We start from the raw sequence: 16,163 nt of genomic DNA, 5'->3' as shown, positions 1-16,163 counted from the left end.
TGAATCTTCGCGGTATTTGAAGCAGGCATTTTCTGTTACAAAATCAAATAGAAGTTTTTGGTTCAAAGTAATTTGTTCTATAAACATTACTTTTTATCAAATCCAAAGTTTTTGTTTCAAAGTTGAAATCTTTGTGAGTTTGTACCAGCCACGTAATACACTCAATTGCATTAAGCAACGTTTTAATTTTGTGTTCTTCAATTTGTGACAAAAGGCAGATACTGAGTTTTAAAAAATGTTAAGTACCACATGGTAAATCCGATTGATAACATACACAATAAACAGCTTGCTTCAGCAAAACATAATATACTTTTCTGTGTTCTGTTTCAATTTTGCATTTCTCTGAATATATATATATATATATATATATATATATATATATATATATATATATATATATATATATATATAGATATATAAAGTAAGTTATTCTGTAACTTGGGCTTTCAGTTGTCGATATTTGTCACAGCTGTATCTTTTGTTACCGATGGTTTTGAACTTTTTTCAAAAATTTTTTGCTGTTGAACAAAATTTAAACACACGCGTTTTTTTGTGCGATAGATGGGCGGAAAATTGTGCGATAGATTAGCGGTTTATTTGATTGGAAAGTTGTACGATTTGTTATTCCTGTGGTTTGGTAATCCAGTCTAAAGATCAAAATGATTAGGAAAGCGAATTGAATAAGTTGTTCCAGGTCGCGTTGTCAACGCGTGGGAATAACTCACCCCGACAATAAATTTAAGCATCATTTTTCTACCTCATTCCCCGATAACTTTACAGGTGATTAGCATAAGCTTTATAGAAACAATTCGACGAACATAATCATAATAAAACGCAACAAGGAGGCTCGGTAATGTGCGATTGCACATAAGGTTCCGAACCCGCTCATCCACAGTTTTGGCGAATTGTCTACCAAATGAGGAACAGATAAAAAAAAACCCAAAAATTCAATTATTCAAAAAAAATTGGTGTATGAACGAGAACATAGCCTCCAAAGCAAATAACTCAGTGGAGTAAAAAAAATGATGCATTAGGTTCATGAGATATGCCAATATTGAGAAAGCGAGTCAAGACAGACAGCAAAATCAAACAACAACAACAACAAACAAAAATTTCATCAAAAAATCTGTCCGTTATAAAAAACATAACTTAATAAAAATGTCAAAATAGAGGCGGATAAAACTGAAACTAAACAAAATATCTTGTAATTCACTAAAAAAAGATATGAGACATGTCCATAATAAGGCTTGGTAACAATTATACAATAAAGAATAAAAATAGTAAATTTGAAAAATTCGCCATTTTTTTAAAAACAATTATTTGAAAGTAATGAACACCATTGGATATCAACTAAATTACTCAAAATATTTTTGATGGCACTTTATTCGAAAACCAATAATATATTACGAGACTTTTTTAATGAAGCCAGGTAACAAGTAGACAAAAAAGAAAAAAGGCAAAAGTAAGTAATACTTGCTTTTTTTTGTAAAAAAATTATTTCCAAAGACATGAAAGTCAATAGTTACAAAATGAAATAACTAAATAGGTTCGTTTATTCTTCCAAAGGAAGCCCGTCAGAGCTGCAATTATGCATAATACATCTGACATCTACAAAATGAACGGAAATATGACAAAAATCGAAAAAATACTTACTTTTTTTGTGAAAAACCCGTGTCGAAGCTAGTAAAGTCATAACGAATTCTTTAAAAACATTTAATTTTGTGACTTCAATCACTTTGACACCTTCCCTTGGCCAAATTATTGTCATATTTGGCCTGTAATTAACGAGACTAGGTAACAAACAGACAATAAAGGGAACAAAATTGTGAAAATAAAAAAACAATTTTTATTTTGGAAAACAATTGTTTTCAAAGTCATGAAAGCCATCAGATATCTACTAATATCAGAATATCTGCGCATCTATTCTTCCAGGAAAATTCAATGAAAACGAATCGTTTTACATGAAATTTCATACGACTAGAAAGACAAAGTAAAAACGACAGTTAAAGGCAAAAATAAAAAACTCAATTAAACTCTAAAGTATTATCGACGCCGTCAAAACCAGAGTCTATGCCCTTAAGGGTTTTGACTTTATCAATTGTGCCTTATTTTGAACGCCAATAATGTGATATATGAACTGTCAACAATGTGATAATGTAAGAAACCTAGAAACCGTGAAAAATGGGCAAATACCTGAAAAAAATGTGAAATCTAGTTGTTTTAAATCCAGGAAACCATAACCTAAGGTGCAAAACCGCAATAAAAATTGAATTTGAATTCAGTAGAAAGAAAAAAGTATTCTTTCACTGCTGACAATAAGCTACAAGTTGACTAAATTAAGTGACTAAATTAAAATGGAGGCAAAGATCAATAAGCCATTAAGACCATAAGCCCTCAAGTAATAAACTAGATACATTAATTTTGAGCTAATTAGGAAACTAATTGGACCTGTCACTAGTGAGCTTTGATTTGAATTGTTCTGTTATTTAATTAATACATAAAAAAGATCGCAATTTTTAATAAAAAAAAGACCGAGTAATTAGTATCGGAATTGTTTTTGGATTGAAACAGCCCAAGATTGGTCCAAAACTAGCTTTGTTAATGCTCTTTGTGCATTGCGAACTCTTAATTTTTCTTAGATAGATATAGATATTTTGATTGTTAAAAAATCAAAAATAAATGCTGCGTCTTTGATAATTAACGAGTAAAGTTAGCAAATAATGGCGAAGTTTTAATTACAGAGTACTCTCAACGGTTGAAGCAGGAATAGTACCTTTTTGAGACTACAAAGATTGTGTTAGTGGTGTTTGCGTGTGTACTTTCAGCAAATTTAATCAGATTTGACTAAAAAAACTTATTTTGTGCTGATTTTGATGAAAAAGTCTGATTTTTGAAATATTTAGACAGAATATTTGCAAAAAATTAATTAAAATTGGCCGAAAATCATTTTTACTGTCTTTAAAAATACAATCAACAACACCTTCGTTAATAAATTTAAACAAATTTTAGCAAAATTAGAGAAATTTTAGTCAAAAGTACCGGAAAATGTGAATAAAATCAACGGAATTTACTCTATTTTCTCAAAAAGTTCAAACGTCGATAACTCCCTGTAAAAAACGAAAATCGAAGAAAACTTTTAAATTCCACATTCTACGCTGGACAAGCTTTCTATTGATACCAGCCTCAACGCTCTACAATGATTATATCGATCGGTCAAAAATGACTGAACAAAAAAAAACCATTTGAGTATATAGTTCCCCCCCCCCCCCGAAAATTTATTTTAAATTCAAGGAAAGTTTGTTGTTCTTTTTTTGATACGTTTAAAGCTTGCTACCTTTTACTTTTACGTTCACTCTTTCATTTTTAAGACAAAAGTTTGTTTACAGATCAGGTTTAAAAAATTAAAAGCAACTTGTTTTGCAAATTTGAACTGTTAGCAAGAAAGTTTGTAGCCGAATAAATTAAAATCTGCATTTTTTGTTCTCGTTTATGACATGTAATTAGATCAGAACTAAAATTAAAAGTTATGTTATTGAAACCTAATGACAAGAACCAATTCATTTTCTATTTTTTACTGCTTTGAGTATGAACAGATATCCTCTTCATCATAGTGATCAAAAATAAAGTTTAAATGGATAGTTGAAAGGTCCAATGACAACAATTGGGAATACAGAAAATTGGGATTCTGCCTCTAACTTCAATATTCTCTCATCTGTGACAAACTTAGTTTAATTTTTTTAAACAGCACTCGACAATCGATCTAGTAGAATAAAAATGTTACATAGCGTTGTTTTTGTTGTAACAATTGAATTTTTCTACAAGTAAAAGATTTTAAATCTGACTTACAAAATGGAGAAAAAACGCAAGCATGAGAAAAGTAAAGTATACAGTATTTCTTTGTTGGAGTTGTTCTGACCCCCACTTTAGTGGGGAGGGAGGAACTATATACTATATACTCACTTGGTCGGTTTGCTGGGCGCGAGACAAAATTAGGGAGAGGTTCGATAATATCATGGATTCTTAGAATCAGAGATTTTTTGGTTTTTATTTTGATGGTTCCTTTTTTCAAAATATTTTGCTTTTGTTTTTTTAATGTTAATTACTGACATTTTTTTATTCGAGGCTCCGTTAATGACAATTACAACAATTTACTTAAGTTTGAGCTTGAATGTAGATACAGTTTGTTTTCAGAGAACCAAAGGGTTTTTTTGGCTTTGAGAAATAGTTTTAGTAAAATTTAACTGAAATCTTGTCTTTTGCCTTCAATTGCTTTTCTTTTGGCAGTATGATTTTTAAATTTAACCACTCAATGATCTAAATTTCTTCTTCAAGAGGTGCAGGTTGACCTTTCTATTCATTCGGTTGTTACCTAATGTCTCTTATGTTATTGAAAGTATTTGTTTTAAGGAAATTTCTGTGATTTCTCGAACTTGTCAATTTTTTATTATTTTAGACAACATTTTGCTTATTCTCAGGAAGTACAGGTCAACCTTTCCTCCCTAAGGAATAAAAACTAATTTTGTGGCCGATTGTTTCATCAGAAGGCTTTCTTGCTTTTGGTACTACGAGTTTTCATTCAAAATTTTCTGATTTTTGTGCATAATTGCTCATTTTTTGATGTTGCTTTTGTTTCTTCTGCAAATTGTCACATTATTTAACATCCTAACTGAAAAAACCTTTGCAACATTTGAAACTGAACATCTTTTTGTTTTCATAACATATGGTTTAAAGGGCTGCGACACCGTCCTCTTGCAGAAATTGAAAGAATTTTTTATTTTTGCCCTTTATTTGTTGTTAATTTTTGTTGTCATATGCCAAATATTGTATAATTAAAGGTCTCAGTGGCCAACTATAGATAAACAAATGAAATTAATATTTGATATTGGTAGATAACTAATGGTTATTTTGACTTTCGAATTAAATTTTCAAAAAAAGAGTAATAGTATTGTTCAACTTTACTATATTGTATCATTTTCGTAAAATAGCCTCATTTTTAGAGCTCTTTTTAATGTTTTAATTAATCAAACAATAATTTTTCCGTTGCTTAAACGTTTTAAAGTTTTAAATGATGTCTTCAGGGCTTAGACAAATTGTTTCAGCAGAGTTTTGTGAAGTTTAGTTACTTTTCAGATTTTGTGGTTCTTTTTGTTGTCATTTTGTGATAGTCCTTTTACAAAATGATGTTATCATAATCAAAGGAGACGCAAATGAAGATGTTATATTCTCGCGGTTATTATCTTTTAAATTTAATGGCTTCAAAACTGTGGTTTCGTAAAGTTGTTTGTGAAACTTATTAGTTCAGCTTGTATTTAATGTTATTTTATAGTCTTATTATTTAGTCTCATTAATAAAAAGCGCAATTGATTTTCAAATAAGTTGCCAGATAAACTATCTACTCTTCCAGTTGAAAGCTAATGTTGGCTATGAATTTTGAAAATATTTGTTTTTATTTAAAAAAAGTGATAGATTTTTGAGATCTGCCAATTTTATTTCTGTTAAATTGTAGCTAAGTATCTCTTTATACAATTCATATCATATATCTATTGAAATACAGTGTGCTCTTCATAAAGGTTTTATTTTCCTCAAATGGTCTTTCTTCTTGGAACAACCAGTTTTCATAAAACCAATTTTCGAGATTTTTGTATATTTGCCCCATTTTTGTAGGTTTTGGTTTTCTTTTCTAATTATCAAAATATTTGGCGTCATTTGAATTACAATTGTTGTCATCTGCAAAAAATGCAAACGAAGATTTTTATTGTATTTAGTGATATGCTTAATATTTAATCAATTGGGGACACATCGTTTTCGTGCATAATTTTTCGTGCAAATTTTTCGTTTTTGCCTGTATTTGTCGTTCTTGTTGTAGCCGTATGACATTTCCAGGATGATGAAAGGCCTCAGTCGCTCTCTATAGAGGTTTAAAAAACTCTCTCAAAGATTTTATTTGATGCGTAATCTTTCTGCTCAGTTCGAATTTAATTCTTTTTTTTAAAAAAGCAATGTTTTAATAAACTTTGCCACTTTTTCTCGTTTCTAGTCGACTTGTTGCCAAGTCGCATTGAGGAAAATCCCTTATTTTGTTCCAAAAAAGTATCGGTTAATCTTCTTAGTATAAATTTTATCTGATGCCATTTTGATTTGGTTATTAGTGGTTTTCAAAAAATGGACAGGGACTTTTGGTCGTTATTAATATTTGTAACTATTTGATTTTTTGCCGTCTTTTCTGGTAGTTATATTATTGTAGCCACCGGTCTCATAGGCCCTCTAGAGTAGACTGTTTTATTCTTTTAGTAGTTTGCTGAACGATATGTTGATATGTTGATTTTTTATCTCTTCCTCATTTGGTAGACAATTAAGCGAAAAATGTAGATGAGCGGGGTGGGAACTTAATGTGCGAACGCACATTACCGAGCCGCCTTGTTTCCTTTTGCTCTCGTTGTCTTTATAAAAATAAGATGGAAAATTCTGTAAATTTGATTTTGATTGATCAATATGTTTTTGTGATGGGTGTTCGTTTTTGTCTGAAACGTTTTGAATGTTTGCCAAATAATCATGTACTCAAAAAAGTTGGCATTTGTCTGCGCAAGAGATAAGATGCGGATAAATTTAAAATTTGTATTTTTTTCTTATATTTGATAATCCCATCACAATATTCTAATAATCGGCCTATGAATTGAATTTTGTCACAAATAATTTGTTCAAGATCCTATGCTTAACCTCTGAGGTATTAACACATAAATTTAAGCATCACGTTCCTCATTGTGTGATCTTTTTTCCATGTTTTAACACAATTTTAAAAGGTGGGGAGAAAAAATAATGCAATGGCCCTGGCCAATTTAAAAGGCCATGATTGCTTTTCATGTAATTTATCTTTTTGTTCAAGACTTGAAACAAGTGCGTTTTCAAGTCATTTTTCGAAGTCATTGATGCTGATCAGCTACTGCAATTTGAAGGGAAGTCATAGCTTATAAGGCATATGAGCATGACATTGATAAATTAAATTTTTGGGACACACCACACACCAAATAGTTTGGTCCAGATCAATTGTTTAATGTCTGTGTCAACACTACATCCCGGCAATAAGTTTTAGCATCACGTTTCTTTCTCAATACATCAATGAATTTTCAGCCAAATTTTATGGACGAGAGAGGAAAATGATAAAAACAATCATAGTGATATGTAGTAAAGTAAAGATTTTAAGTCCAAATTTGAGACAACGACGTTTTTAATGTTATAAATACTTCTTTTTGATGTCGTTTATGCTGATCAAACACTGAATTTCGAGATAATTAGTAACATTAATGGCATATTGCCATGAAATACAACAGAATTTTGTCGAACAGTCTATTGTGCTTGCTTTTGATATTACCTTAAACATGCTTTCTTAGTATTTTTTAAGCCAAAGATTGATTTAAAATTTGGTTAAAAAACGGAAATGCAGTCACTTTTTGCAGATTTAAACAGTTAACCGGGACATCGTTTAATTAAAATAATTATTATCTGCCTTATTGTTCTCATTTATTCTCACCCAGCACTAAGATGTTGTTATCTTCAAAATTTCACAAAAATCAATTTGTTTTCTCATATCTTTCAACATTGTCGATGTCCCGAGCGCGAGTAACAAGAATTTTATTATTTTAACAATTGAATTCAAAATGGCCTCAATGTACAAAATTTCACAGGTATTTATAGTCCGTATCAGTATGAAAATTTACAGATCCGTCTAGATATAGATAAACTGATATGGGTTAATTTACACCTTGGTTGTGAACAATTTTTCCCCTTGCCGTATATGGCAAAAACTAGTGCAGTTTTTTTGCACTTAACACATTGTTCTCCCTAACTAAGAAAATGTCATTTCTATCATCTGAGAGGGTCGGAGAGTTGGTTTCTGATCATAACTGGTGGTGGGAAGGTTGAATCTATCACACAACTTTATGGTTTATGTACACTGATAAACTTGTGGTATGAACAAATTTGAATCTACGATTCGGTACAAATTAAAAGCCATTATTCAATTTCACTTCACCAAATATCAGGTAAGAAAGTTTTCTTTAAATATCGAAGTTTTAACCTAAGTTGCTAAGTTCGCCACTTCTCGATATATCACACCCTCCCTCCTTTTTTAAGCAAGTTTGTAGGAATAGCTTTTCCAAATCTTTCTGGTTGTTTTTTATTTCTGCTTGAAGTTCACGTGGACACTGAACGTTGTTCCGCTTAAACTACTGAGGTTTCGTCAGTAGAGTTGTGTGATGCCACGTCTACGCCGTCCCTACTGCTCTCAGACTGTGACACAGTAGATTCAGTCTTGATGTCTCAGGTTCCAGCCGTGCAATTTGGTTGCCACCGACAAGCACTGTCTTTTTCGAATTCTCCGGCTGAACGAACGAACTGTTCATTCCTTTACAGATAATGAAAATAGCTGGAACCGTTGGTGAACTATTCGTCGGTTTGAAGAGGACTCGTTCACACAGATAAATATCAGTGACTGCTGAAAGTCTTACTTTGCGTCCAAGTAGCAGTTCTACAGGAGTTTTGTTCCACGTCTTGGAATTGTTCCGATGTGTCATCAAAGGCCGCTGTAGGAAAGCGCCAAATGACACATTCAGATTTGTACTCCAGGCTTGAATAGCCCCTTTCACTGTTTGGACCGCTCGTTCAGCAATCCCATTTGCTCTTGGATGGTAGATGGGAGATTCCATCTTTTTAATCCCGTGATTCACACCATTGCGTTAGATCACTGCTCACAAATTCAGGACCATTGTCTGATACTAATATTCTTGGTATCCCAAATCGTGCAAAGATATGACTCAAGTGACCTTCACTGTTTGTGAGGCTCTAATTCCCGCAGTGAAAGCTTCTCTCCAACCTGATCCCGCGTCTACTATCACTAAGATATTACCTTGATCCTTAACGTAGCCCCAGTCCATGTGGAGTCTTTCCCAAAGTTCAGCTTCCGGCCAAGTAGATACTATTTTCCCCAGGCTAGGCCTGTTTTCTCGGCATTCCTTACATTTACTAACATATCGAAGAACATCTTGACTGATGCCGGGCCACCAAGCCATCATTCGAACTGCTGTTTCAGTTGCATTTTTGCCTGCGCGAGTCTCATGAGCTTTGGCAATCACCATGAGTCTTAGTTTGGGTGGAATGAAAGGCACAACTCCTCGAAAGATATTTCTATTGTGAATGGTCAAGGCGTCTTTCTGTTGTTCAATCCTTTCTCTGCTTCTGAGCACTGTTTCCAGACGCAACTTAATATTCTTTTGATGACATCTTGGAAGAATCTATTCGATCCCAGCTCAGTTTTGATGTCTGACTGGTTCACCAGGTCGGATTGGACGAAGTAGATATTGTCAAGAGCAAAGCAGACTCGATCAATGTCATCGTCGTCGTCAAAGTCTAGTCTGCTCAAAACAGCAGCGTGGGAGATCTGTTCTCCGGGTGTATATTTCAATTCGAAGTCAAATCCCATCAGCGCTATCGCCCATCTCGTAATTCTTGCTTATGCTGTTTTCGGAATTTCTTCGTCTGGGGCGAACAGATGTTTGAGAGGTTTGTGGTCAGTCTGTAGAGTGAACCTTCTTCCGAGTAGGAATTGTTTCAATCTTGTGACCACAAAGGCGATTGCAAGTGCCTTTCGCTCAATATTGGAGTAATTTTGTTCGGCGTGTGACATTTTCCTCGAGACGTGGATCACAGGATGTCCTTCTTGAGAGAGTACCCCGCCTATATATTTCTTTGAGATGTCTGTTGTCACGGTTGCTTCCTTCGTCAAGCTGTAATTCTGTACAAGAGGGTTAGCACATAACTCTTATTTGATGTTTTCAAAAACATTTTGCTCTTCCTTTTCCAATCTGAATTCTTCTTTTCGAATTTCCTTTAGGGGTAGCGTTTTTGTTGCAAATCCGGCATCATTCGACCATAAAAATTTGCTGAGCCGACAAAGGACTCAAGTTGTTTCATATTTGATGGCGGTTTTTCATTTTTGATTTTCTCATCATGTTTAGGATCATGTTCTTTCTTTGGAAACAGAGTAACAAAGAAAACTTACGCTTGAAACTTGTTGTTTTGAGTTGGATATCTTCTCATTGGTGGTGAATTTTTTTTCACGTAGCCGACTCTTAACTGCAAGCATTCGTTTCTCGTATTGATCTTTTGTTGTTCCATGTACCAGGACGTCGTCTTGGAAGATGACCACACCCTTGATTCCTTTGAGAATTGACTCAATGCAATTCTGGAAGATTGATGAAGAGTTGTTTAGGCCCTGAGGAAGCCTGCACATCTTGAACAATCCTTGCGATGTGATGATTGTGCATATTTCTTTTGCATCCTAGTCCAGCTCAATTTGACAGTATGCGTCTGATAAGTCAATTTTTCCAAAGTAAGAGGCCCCATGGAGATTATGGAAAATGGTCTCCATGTCTAGGATTGGATAATCTTTGTCCATAAGTTTTCCATTAATGTGAACTTTCAGGTCCATGCATAGTCTCAGAGCTCCATTTTTTCCACTGCCACACTAGTGATGCATTTGTGACCCAACCAGGTTGTACTGGCTCCAGGATGCCCTGTCGTACCATTGTCTCAAGCTTTTCTTTGACCCTGTCTTGAAGAGGTAGAGGCATCTTTCTGGCTTTGCAGAACATTGGCTGTGATCCCGATATGAGTTTCACATGCGCTTTGTATCCTTTGACTGCAGGTAATCTTTCATCATTCACTGCATTGATGCCTTCTTGGGGTAGTATGTCTCTCCCAAGTAGCCCAAATTTTTTTGTCGGATTGCACAACTGCTAGTTGCTGTTGCCTATACTTGCTTCCGTTCCACTCAACATCACATGTTAGTGATCCTAGAAGCGTCAGTTGAGGACCATCATAGGCCTCAAGACGTCTGACTTTCCCTTTTAACTGAGGTTTAATAAGCTCAGTCCGGATTATTGATCAGCACCGGTATCAGCTTGCATTTTTATTATATGGTCTTTTATTGTAATGTACTGCCATGTCACCGACATGTTAAACACGTCTTCCCATGTATAGTACATTCCCATCTCCATTTCGGATGATGTTTGAGCAGACAACTTACCCTCTTCTTCGCAGAAATTGTCGTGCTGGTCAGACTTACCGGACTTAGGCTGGGTTTTAGTTCTGCACATTTTTGAAACGTGCCCCACCTTTTCACAGGTTTTACATTTTTTGATGGAGGCCGGACACGGTTTGAAACTTTGTGGTTTACCTCCACATCTCTTACACAAGTTATCATTGCCTTTATTACCAGTGAACTTTTCACTAGGTTTTCTGAAGGTCTTTTTGAAGTTTTATCCCACATCTTCTTTTATTACAAATTGTCTATTAACTGTTGAGGAACTCGCAAAAGCCATTGCTCGACTTCTGAACTGTAAGCTTTCTGTCATTTTAGACAGAGACATCATTAGTTTAATTTTAATGCCGTGTAATAGTCTTAATTGGGCCTCAGGTCTCTCAAACCTGAGATAAATTTAATTTATACCAACTCTTCCTCAGGGTTGGTTACTGTTTCATAATTTTTGAAGTCACAATAACGTGCTTCTTCTCTGAGGCGCGCTAGAAAATCGTCGTCAAATTCTGCAACGCCTTGGACAACGGACAGAAATTTAGCCCTTTTTGCCGTTTCTATTCTCTCTTTAAGGGAAAATATAGTTTTGAATAGCTTCTCTGATCTCTTTAAAAGGAAACTCTAACAATTTTTCAGGGCTCATAAAGCTCCTAAGTTTAGGAAATGCGTCCTGGCCACATATACTAAGAAAGAGGATTGTTACCTGTAGGTCCACGGTCGTACTGCCGGTGTTGACTTTATCTTCTTTCTTTTCTGCGCGACATTTCGCCACAAAAGACATGATCCACGCAGTACAGGATTCAGCATTCTGCAGATCCAAGGTTTGTCGGTCGTTTGGTGGTCTGGACACCATTCTCGTGGGTTATTATTTTAACAATTGAATTCAAAATGGCTTCAATGTAAAAAATTTCACAGGTATTTATATCCGTATCAGTATGAAAAACTACACATCCGTCTAGATATAGGTAAACTGATATGGGTTAATTTTCACCTTAGTTGTGAACAAGTTTTCCCCGTTGCCGTATATGGCAAGTAGTAGTGCAGTTTTTTGCACTTAACACATTGTTCTCCCTACCTAAGAAAATGTCATTTCTATCTACTGGGAGGGTCGGAGAGTTGGTTTCTGATCATAACTGGTGGTGGGAAGGTCGAATCTATCACACAAATTTATGGTTTTTGTACACTGATGAACTTGTGGTTTGAACAAATTTGAATCGACGATTCGGTTTTAATGAGAAGCCCTGATTCAATTTCACTTCACCAAACGTCAGGTCAGAAAGTTTTCTTTATATATCGAAGTTTTAACTTAAGTCGCTAAGTTCGCCACTTCTCGATATATCACAAGCATATTTTATAACTTTGAAAGTGCAAAGATTTTTCGCCTATATAGTAGTTAAAATTGTGATTTAAACGGTTAGCGTAGAATTCTGATGACAATTAATGCAAAGATATTTCGTTAGGGATCCGCCTCTAACTTCAAACTGCTTTCATCTATAATAAACTTAGTTAATTGCGTAGGCAAGAAAGCACTCCGCCATATGCAGAAATTTTGCTTTGAAAATCGAACTATTACCGGCTGTAGTGCTGCTGTAGTGCTTCCGTGGAATTAACGAAAAATTTTTTCATGCAATTATCAGATGGTAAATCTGACTTATAATATAGAGAAAAATTGAATGCTTCAAAATTTGTAAAAGTAACCTTCATTCCTTTACCTCAATTTAAATTCTTTAGCGGCGTCAAGTTATTTTTTTTTAGCTGAAAGATTACTGAATATTTATTTTATAAACCACTACTTTCCGCCAACTCAAAGAAGCTTTTACTTTTCTAAAATTTATTGACAACGCTTTGCGGAGGGAAGGGGTAGTTATTTCTCAGCCACAAGAACCGATAACTCTTGAAGGATAACCACGAGGTTTCTCAAACCTATAAGGATATTTCAATGACAACTGATTGAAAAGAAGATTTTATTCTAAGATACAGAGTTCACATAATTTTGATCTGCTTATATAAATCATATTTCAGTGTTTTAAATGTTTTCTGTGTAAGTTTCACTGTTTCATCAGAATGAAGAACACGAGAGCAGCCATGAGAGTGAAGACCGGGAGGTAGTTCACACGAGTACCCGCTGACATCATCTCCTAAATGCGTCACACTACATCGTTACAGGTTTGAACAGACAATTTTAGGCATATTGCTTCTCTATAGAACTAAACAATCTTGGAACGTTCGGTTGCTACTTTTGGTTGCTTTTAACAAGCAATGATCTTCCATTTCAAACTTTGAGAAAATAATTTTTTTGAACACATTCCCCTTGTACAATCCATCATTAAAATTGTTTTCTCTAGAAGCATTAAAGTGTTGCGGCCAATAAAACAAATATTTTGAATAATTCACACTTTTCAAAATTACAAGTTCCCACCAAAGTCAATGAGTCACCACGTGAAAAGGTCCAAACCCGGGTCGAGGTTTGGCGGTGAATTTTTGTAAGAAATGCGGTGAAAAGCGGTGAATTATTTTTTTCACCGCAATCACCGCATTTCTTACGAAAATTCACCGCATTCACCGCATTTCTTACGAAAATTTACCCAAAACCCTCGAACCGGGAAACTCTGATCATGTAATAGCCTTAAAAAGGAGGTGATAAATAAATGAATTCTGATGACCAGCGGTTAGACTGACCTCGTCGCCTCAATGCACAACGAACTCTTGAGCCTGGTAGTTACTTTTTAAAGTGATGTTAACCATGTTATCAAAATGGCTTTCTTTTGCTTTTACGTCAAAATTAGTGAACAAAACAACCTGGCTGACGTGTAGGTCCCTTAACGAAACTTTAAATAATTTCAATAAACCAAGTTTTGGAAATAACCTTTGAAATAACAAGGAATTGATTTTAAAACCATTCAGAGGAACGGGTAAAAACCATCTGAACACTAAACATATTAATATTCAGAGAAGAGTTTTTTTTTCACTCTGTTTTAAATTTAGGGAAGCAACAGTTTTCGCCCCAAACCAACCAGTTCAATTTTTCGCTCTACTTCATATTCCATATTGATAAAGATCACCACACTAATTTCATTATGAAAATTGTCGGAAATATGTAAACAGATCTTATAAAAACTTATCCGGATAAATCTATTTCAAGGAAGACTTAACTTAGACCAGAGGCATGTTCATAATTGAACACACAATTTTTTAATTATAATTAGTGAGTTTGTAAAAAGGAGAAAGATATAACTTGTAGAAGAATAAGCGCTATCAGAAGTATGTAAATTTTCCTGACCAAATTTAGATGCGACAAAGATGAGATACTGCTTTCGTTTGACAAATACGGGAAGGGAAATAAACAAATCAATGATAGCAATTAACCGAAAAAATAATTGTAACCAACAAACATAACCACAATTATAGTAAACGCAAAAATCTGTGAAAAGCGTGAAAACTGAAGCGTGAAAACTGAAAAAAGTTTTCCCCCAATTTTGACCAAAATACTGCCCTAAAATGTAAAAGGAACTGAAAAGATTATTGACATCAATCAACTCATAAAGAGCACTGGAACATTTATCAGCAACATGCAAACGCTTTGTAGACCATATAATCCCTTTTTGAAGTCGTCAAAAATACTTGCAAACGCAAATTTACCTGTTAACAATTTTGATAAAAAACAATTTTGCCGAAAAAGTTTTAGCCAAACCTTTTAAAAAAGCTCCGAAAAATGCTGGATGTGAACAATAATTTATATCACTTTTTTGTTTGCTTTTTAGCAATGCAGCGTGAACAAAAGTCAATCTTTTTTTGACTCTCATTTCTGCTTCCGCATCATTTCTGTTCCGCAAATTGACTTCAGAACTTATTTTCACGCGCTGCATTCATCAGAACATTCTGCTTCATTAACGCTTTACAATTAAAAAGTCAACTCATAGATCACCATAGTTCCTTCTCAGGACGTAAAAAGACAACGCTCCAATACCATTATAAATTATTTGAAATGTGAGAGCCAACAAAAAACAAATGTTCACCTTCGATTCAAAGACAAACACGGCTAAAATGCTGTTTCAAACTTCGATCGAGAGCTACCAAATTCAACATTGAGTGATGCAAAATACTTGCGTGTATTGATATGGATCGATTAACCAACTTTCGAGTAGCAGTTTTCAAATTCACTGGCTGTTCCTTATTTGGTCATTATTATTCATAGTTCGTAAAACTTTAAACTAACAACCAAAAAATGAGAAATTTAACCGACAATTTATGTAAAATGAGCAATAAAACTTATTCTAAAGCTGTGATTGGCCAATTTAAAACACTATTTCGTAAGCGGACAAAAATACCGCAGTTATTTCATCAACTAGAGTATAACGAAGGTCTATCCGTGGTGGGACCGTATTTTACCGCATCTGGCCATGCCTCAGCGGCCCGTGGGACTTAATATGAATCTATCACAACCGAACTACTGGGACTTTTAAGGACCAATTTATGGACCAATGAGCTTTTTATGACCAATTATGATAAAACTGTCGGCTAAATTTCTCATTTTTTCCTTGTCGGATAAACGCCCTGTCGGCCAATTTTCCTAGCACCGGTCATTATTATTCATAGTTCGTAAAACTTTAAACTAACTGGGTATCTATCGTAGTCAACTTCCCAAGCGTCCACTGATGTCATAGCAATCACAAAAGCAACGCAGGCAGGCACGATTTGACTGAGAGAGCTCATAATTGTGAGTTAAAGTCAGCAAGAAAGAAGTTAGATTCTGAAGTTTTATAGATAAAATGTTTCAATGAATAGAGTGTACAATGATAATTTTCTCTTCAAATTAGCTTTTCTTCTTTGGTGAAGATAAACTATTGCAGTTGTCAAATTATGTTATCTCCAAGTTACAAATTTAAATCCAACTTAACCAAGTAAATGTGTTTGTTTTGTTTCAGATGATTCTGTTCCACCCTCTGTGCCATTCTGTTGGGTCATGATTAACGTCAGATTCAATTTATACCCATAGGTAATTCCAGAACTTGATTAGATTATAAATCGGATTATTATTACGAACGGCATTAAAAGTTGCAAATTCGCAACTAAC

The 16,163-nt window shown here is 34.4% G+C and overlaps 1 long non-coding RNA gene across 1 annotated transcript; it reads right to left on the bottom strand.

Moving 5' to 3' along the window:
- Positions 1–13,036: 13,036 nt before the first annotated feature.
- Positions 13,037–15,946, bottom strand: LOC142357436 (uncharacterized). The gene is made up of 2 exons (XR_012761604.1): positions 15,707–15,946; positions 13,037–13,227 (listed from the first exon to the last, which is right to left on the bottom strand). It is a non-coding gene; the product is annotated as an uncharacterized LOC142357436 (long non-coding RNA).
- Positions 15,947–16,163: the final 217 nt, after the last annotated feature.

This window comes from Convolutriloba macropyga, unplaced genomic scaffold (genome assembly GCF_964194025.1).
Source record: "Convolutriloba macropyga unplaced genomic scaffold, txConMacr16.3 SCAFFOLD_2153, whole genome shotgun sequence".
In the NCBI taxonomy this organism is placed as follows: Eukaryota; Metazoa; Xenacoelomorpha; order Acoela; family Convolutidae; genus Convolutriloba; species Convolutriloba macropyga.
The sequence above is the reverse complement of the archived record's forward strand: the minus strand, read 5'-3'. Positions and strand labels throughout refer to the sequence as shown.